Raw genomic sequence first — 6,895 nt, forward strand, 5'->3', positions numbered from 1 at the left:
CCTGTCTGGCCTTGCAGCCCGCCCCGCTCCTCCTCAGAAGGGAGATAGGGTGCTGGCAAGGGCACTCCGCTGCCACCTGGGTGGCTTCGCAGATGACCCGGCTTCACGCTGAGGCTCTGGCCCTGGAGTCTGTGTGGCTAGTGTCAGGTAGCTGGAGAGGCATGGAGGGAGAGTCAGGGGCTGCTCCTTCCCCCACCAGCCCTCACTGCTGCCAGTGCCCCACGGGCAGTTTGCAGCGGCAGATCTGGCACTGGCGTGGGACGGCGGAGCTTCCCTTGGATGGCCTCAGGGTCGCAGAGCGCACAGCCCACCTGGCCTCAAGTTCCGCTCCTCTTGGGCATCTCTCTGGATCCTGGGCCCGGGAGCTGGGCACTCTGTATCCACATGGATGAAACTGAGCGGCTGCTGGCGGGGCCCGTCGCCTGATTTTGCCGCCTGGGGTTCTGGCCTCAAGATCCACGCTACTGGGGGGTGGGCCTGGTCTGGGGTGTCCAGTCACTTACTCCCGGTGCACCACGTCTGGACTGCAGCTGCGGCTCCGATGCTGGCGTCAGCTGGCGGGCCTGGTACCTGATGTCCTCAGGGTCAAGTGCATCGCCCGCCCACTTGAGGGGTTGCTGTGACTTGGCCTCCTCCAAGAACTCAGGGGCCACCAGGGCTGGCTCCTCGTGGTAACTGGGATGGTATTGAGCAGCAGGTTTTCACCCTGGTGCCACTGTTGTGCGGACTGCCTGACTTGGGCGCCCAGACACTGGCCTCAGGGTCCGCGTGGCAGGTGTGTGTGCGGGTAGGGTGAGTGGCACGGAGGGTCAGGGGTTGCTCCGTCATCTCTGCCTGTGTGCAACTTGCAGTTTTGCAGTTTTCTGCAGCAGCTGAGGCGCTGGCGTGGGAAGGCGGAGCTCCCCTGGATGGCGTCAGGTTTGCAGGCACAGAGCACAGCCCAGGCCCGAGGGTCCGCTCAGGGGCGATGGTGGTTGAGTTCTCCGTGGAAACTGGGATGGGGTGAACGGCCAGTTCCCGTCCTTTGGCCGCCTGGCCAACTACCAGACTTAGCCGCTGCCGCCCAAGCATCTGTCTCTGGGGTTGCCGCTACTTGGGTAGAAGTGAGTGTCGGGGTGGGGCATGGAGCATCACCAGTTGCCAGGCCAGCACTGTCTTTGCAACATATTCAGATGGCGGCGGGCAGCTCGGGCACCGGCATGGGCTGGCGAGGCTCCCCTGGATGGCCCTCAGATCGCTCACAGCATTGTCCCAGGGCTTCCTCGGCCTGTGCCAGGTGAGCAAGGTGGGGGGAGCTTCCAAGGCTTCTATCCCAACTCTACCTATTTCTAGCTATTTTCTCTTGAGTTATTTTGCGTCTATCTCAGTTTTATTTGCAAAAATAGTATATGCAAAATACATCGAGTGAATGTACATCAGGCATATAGAAGATCTGGCAGAAACACGTTTTCTCATGCCCATTTCCATTCAATATTTGAACACAGAGGCTTCCATGGTTTTGATTCTTTCCACAAAAGGATAGTTTTGTCTGTTTTCACCATTTACATAAGTGAAACTATAAATTATATAATTTTTATGTTCATTCACTAAACATGCTTGTGACATCATTTTGTTCCTATTGATTATTCATTAACTTTATTTTGTAATACTCAATTTTATGACTATACCACAGGTTTGAGGCCTTTGCTTGTTTTGTTTATAATCCACTCCACTATTGATAGACACAAAAGCAGTTTCTGATTTGAGGCTATCATGAATAAACCTGCTACGAACAAATCAGATATACACATTTTTCTGTAATAATATTTTCACTTTTCTTGAGTTTAAGTACATAAGAGTGGATTTTCTGGGTTATAAAATAAGTATACATTTGGCATTGTATGAAATGGGGAGACATTTTCCTAAGTGGTTGTGCCATCTTAAACTACAATGAAAATGTTTGAGAGAATCAGTTCCACTTTCTAACCAATACTTGATGCTGTCAGTTGTTTTAGTGTTATCCATTCTTATGGGATATAACTGCTGAGTAGCTGTCTGCCTTCCCAATAACACGGAAAATTGAGGGCCCAGAGGACAGTTTTATTTTCATATTTGACATCTTCTATTATTTTTTATAGAAGGGTGATTTGGGTAGTAAAATTATCTTTCAATTTTCTAGGTTGTCTCTGAATCTTACTGGTGTTCCTTGTCCTAAACCACATTCAGAAATTTTCACGACCAACTTCTTTTTATCTTTGTCATACCAGGCCAATGAGGGACTGCATTCCTGAGACTTTTTAAGTACTTTTTGTGTGTATGATGGTCTAATAATCATAGCCTTAAAACTTTCTGGCTGGACATGGTGGCTCATGGCTGTAATCCCAGCACTTCGAGAGGCCAAGGCGGGTGGATCACCTGAGGTCAGGAGTTCGAGACCAGCCTGATCAACGTGGAGAAACCCCAACTCTACTAAAAATAAAAAATTAGCTGCGCATGGTGGCACATGCCTGTAATCCCAGCTACTTGGGAGGCAGGAGCTACTTGGGCTGAGGCAGGAGAACCGCTTGAACCCAGGAAGGGTTGTAGTTAGCTGAGATCACACCATTGCACTCCAGCCTGGGCAACAAGAGTGAAATTCCTTCTCAAAAAAACAAAAAAAGAAAGAAAAAAAGAATCTCAGACTTCTGGGAGACACTGAATTTGTGAGTGTGTACAGCATGTCACAATAACTTTTTTTTTTTTTTGAGACCAAGTCTCACTCTGCTGCCCAAGCTGGAGTGCAGTGGTCCATCTCAGCTCACTGCAAATTCTGTCTCCTGGATTCAAGCAATTCTCCTGTCTTGGCCTCCCGAGTAGCTGGGATTACAGGTGCTGCAACCATGCCTGGCTAATTTTTGTATTTTTAGTAGAGACAGAGTTTCACTTATTGGCCAGGCTGGTCTCAAACTCTTCACCTCAGATGATCCACCTGCCTCAGCCAATGGGTGGAGTGTTAACTCAAAATGCGCACATTGAATACTGAGGAAAATGTATAGCCATCATCACCAGCAGCTGAGATGCCAGTTGAGATACCAGAAATGCCCCAGCATGTAACTCCTCTTTTAATTCACACACACACACACACACACACACACACACACTCACGGTAACCACTTCAGGATGGACACAGAAACAGTCACAGTCTTTTTTGGGAGCACACTCCCCTGTGACACTTAGATCCTAATGCTGACTCCAATTCCCTCCTGGGACCTCCCCTCTCCTTGCAGCATGCTGGGCTTTCCCTTAGAAAACCCCATATCATTTCCTTCAATGGAACATGAATCAGCTTCACCCACAGTGTCTGCATGTCTCTGTCCATAGCAAACGTTTTTATTACCTTAAAATATAGATTTTTACCTTAACTAGCCAAGACCTAGGACCCTTTTTCCAAGCTCTTTTAGATGAAGTAATAAATGCAAATATTAGAGATGTGTATATGTGTATAAATATAAGGAGAAACGATGTTGCCTAGTTGTACAAATTAGCTTTAATAAAACTCCTGATTTAAATTATTTAATTGTGAGAAGGGCGATTCTAACTCAACACACCAACGAAATAAAAGCCTTATCCCTCTGCTCCGCCAAAATATCCCATTTAGAGCCTGTGTGTGTGTGTACACACACGTGTGCACTCATCCCCACCTGACCGTATCAAATTATTATTTAAACTAGATATTTTTACTTCGTTGCATAGTAGTAATGGTTTCTGGAATGAAAAAATAAAAAACAGGAGAATAAAACTGTTTAAATATATCTCCGGGTGAACGCTGTGGCCACTGCATGGACCCCGCCGATGGCGCCCAGTACCTGCGTCTCAGGAAGAGGCTCTGGCGGGTCCTCCGCCTGAGGCCGCGCCCCTGGTACCTGTCCCGCGTCCACGTGAACGCGAAGCGCATTCACCATCCCCTCCCTGAAACAGCGGTCCCCGAAGTGCTCCACAGGCAGGGCCGAGCTGGGCAAGGGGGAGCTCAGCCCCTGCACGGGCCGCCCTGAGCGGCGGAGACGCAGGAAGAGCTCGCCGGCTCCACCAGCCCCTACCCCAGATGCGGGACCTCAGACCAGTGAGGACCTGGAGCCCCGCCCCACGGTTGCCAGGAGGTGGACAGGGGCAGCTCCTGGGGGGCTACCGCCCCGAGGCCATTCCGCCAGAACTTGAGCGACCTGGGAAGGCGCAGTGCCCTGCCCTTGAAGAGGAACCTGTGTCCTGGAGGCAGCACCCCGGGAACTCCTCCTCCGAGGACACCGCAGAGGCGAGTGACTCTGGCGGCGCAGGTCTGGCTTTCCCGTCCACGGAGGAGAGCTGTGGGGCTGGGTGAGCTGGACCAGGAAGCACGGCTGGCTGCTCTCGGCCTCCGATGGGGAGTGGACAGCTTAGGGGGTTGCCGCCGTGCCAGCCGGCCTGCTGGCCACTCTGGGCTTCATCACAGCCTCACCTACCTGCGCAGGCACCTAGCACTGCAGGCTGGAGCTTCTGGCCATGCTGGTCAACTTCCCCAACGAGCCTCTGCTGCCTGGGAACAGCAAGGCCAGAGCTACACCGCCCTGCACTTGGCAGCCATGTACCTTGGAGATGGTGAAGCTGCTAGTGGGGACATAGGACGCCGATGTGGACATCAGGGACTACATTGGGAAAAGGGCCTCCCAGCATGTGAGTCAGAGCATCACAGAAGAGATTGAGACCCTGATGGGAGTCCTGGACAAGGACGATGGGGAGAGCACCGCCAGCAGCGGGGATGGGTACTGGAAGATTTAAAAGCTGCCCCCTCCATCTCACCACCTACAAACTCTCACACGTCCTGGAAGATGGGTGGACCCTCTCCACCATCACCACTTGGCTGAAGGTGGTCCAGATGTGAAGCCAAGGATTCCAGGGCGCACAGCCTCGGGCAGGACTAATGGACTTAAAAAACACAGGCTCAACAAAATCCACTTCACAACCCAGATGGTTCCCATCGCACCCTCTTTCAGGGACCCAGAGCAACCACTGGAAGAGAAGGAGTAGGAACACTCTCTTAAAGTCCACTTATCCTACTCCTTCAAATTAAGACCAAAGTCCAATGTATTTAGGTAAAAAATAATTTCTTTTAGAAAATGCTAAGGTTTGTCTTCTGAAATTTAATAACAGAAACAAAAAAAGAACATTAGACGTCAGGAAGTGAGACCAGAAAAGACAAACTAAACTATCCTTACTAGGTTGGAATGGATGGGGTGGAGTTCCCATCAGGCTAGCATTCCGGGGAAAGTGTTTTTTTTTTTTGTTTGTTTGTTTGTTTTTGTTGTTGTTTTTTTTTTTTTTTTTTTGGCGGTGGGGGGAAGGAGTCTCGCTCTGTCACCCAGGCTGGAATGCAGTGGCGCCATCTCCGCTCACTGCAAGCTCCTCCCCTCGGGTTTATGCCATTCTCCAGCCCCAGCCTCCCAGTAGCTGGGACTACAGGCGTCCGCCACCACACACGGCTAATTTTTTTGTATTTTTAGTAGAGACAGGGTTTCACCGTGTTCTCCAGGATGGTCTCTATTCCTGACCTCGTGATCCACCCGCCTCGGCCTGCCAAAGTGCTGGGATTAGAGGCATGAGCCACTGCGCCTGGCCGGATTTCTTTTTAAGAGATTCATCATACTTTGACCTGTGCCCCATTTCCCTCCTCCACCTGTCTGACCTGGCGTTCCTATTTCCGGAGACCAGAAGTGGGGGGAAGAGAAGGGATGACTGTTTCTTTGCTTCCACCATTCCTGCATTCCACGCAAAGGAAGGAATATTGCACTTTTAATTATCTGTTTTATTAAGTGGTTACTCTTTCAAGGACAAAAAAAAATGCAAATTTGTACAAAACAGGTAGTATTTGTAAGTGCAAGTACTACATGCTGTCTTGTTCTTTTACCAATTGCATTTGCATTTTAAGGTACTACTGGTACAGCCACGGTGGAGAACAGTTTGGAGGTTCCTCTAAACACTGAAAATAGAGGTGCCACATGATCCAGCAATCCCACTGTTGGATATATACCCCCAAAATAAGAAATGAGTATATCGAAGAAATTATCTGCACTCCCATGTTGGTTGCACCACTGTTGACAATAGCTAAGATTTGGAAGCAACCTAAGTGTCCATCAACAGGTTAATGTATTAAAGAAAATGTGGTAGATACACACAGTGGAGTATTATTCAGCCCTAAAAAAGAATGAGATTCAGTCATTTGCAACAACATGGAAGGAACTGGATATCATTATGTTAAGGGAAATAAGCCAAGCATGGAAAGGCAGACATTGCATGTTCTCACTTATTTGTGGGATCCAAAAATCAAAACAATTAAACTCATGGACATACTAAGTACTAGGGGGCTGGTGGGGGATACAGGGCACGGGTAATGGGTACAAAAACAGGCAGAAGGAATGAATAAGACATACTGTTTGATAGCACAACAGGGGGACTCTAGTCAATAATTGTACATTTTAAAATAACTAAAAGAATCTAATTGGATTGTAACACAAAGGATGCATGCTTACAGGGATGGATACCCACTCTCCATGATGTGATTAGTTCATGTTGCATTGCCTGTATCAAAATATCTCATGCACCCCATAAATATATATGCCTATTATATACTCATAAAAATGCTTGAAAATAAAAATAAAGGAACTACTGAAGGTCAGGTCAGAGTGGAAATGCAAAAATACTAATTAGAGAAGAATGTGAATACAACAGGAAACCTGTTGGTATTCTATTTATATTGTAAGCAGCAGTTCAATTGTTTTGTAAAAGCAATTTCAATTTTAATCACTGAACTAAAGAAATGGGCAACGCTGACTTCCGTAATATAGGTTCTACCTAACCATCTCTAACACCGCTGTCAAGGAGGACCAGTGTTAAGGTACATTACTAA

At 48.5% G+C, this 6,895-nt stretch overlaps 1 pseudogene; it reads left to right on the forward strand.

The window, feature by feature from the left end:
- The first annotated feature begins 1,172 nt into the window (after window positions 1-1,172).
- On the forward strand, window positions 1,173-6,278 carry LOC117978899 (ankyrin repeat domain-containing protein SOWAHC-like; annotated as a pseudogene).
- Window positions 6,279-6,895: the final 617 nt, after the last annotated feature.

The sequence above is a fragment of the Pan paniscus genome, chromosome 17 (assembly GCF_029289425.2).
Source record: "Pan paniscus chromosome 17, NHGRI_mPanPan1-v2.0_pri, whole genome shotgun sequence".
Classification (NCBI taxonomy): domain Eukaryota; kingdom Metazoa; phylum Chordata; class Mammalia; order Primates; family Hominidae; genus Pan; species Pan paniscus.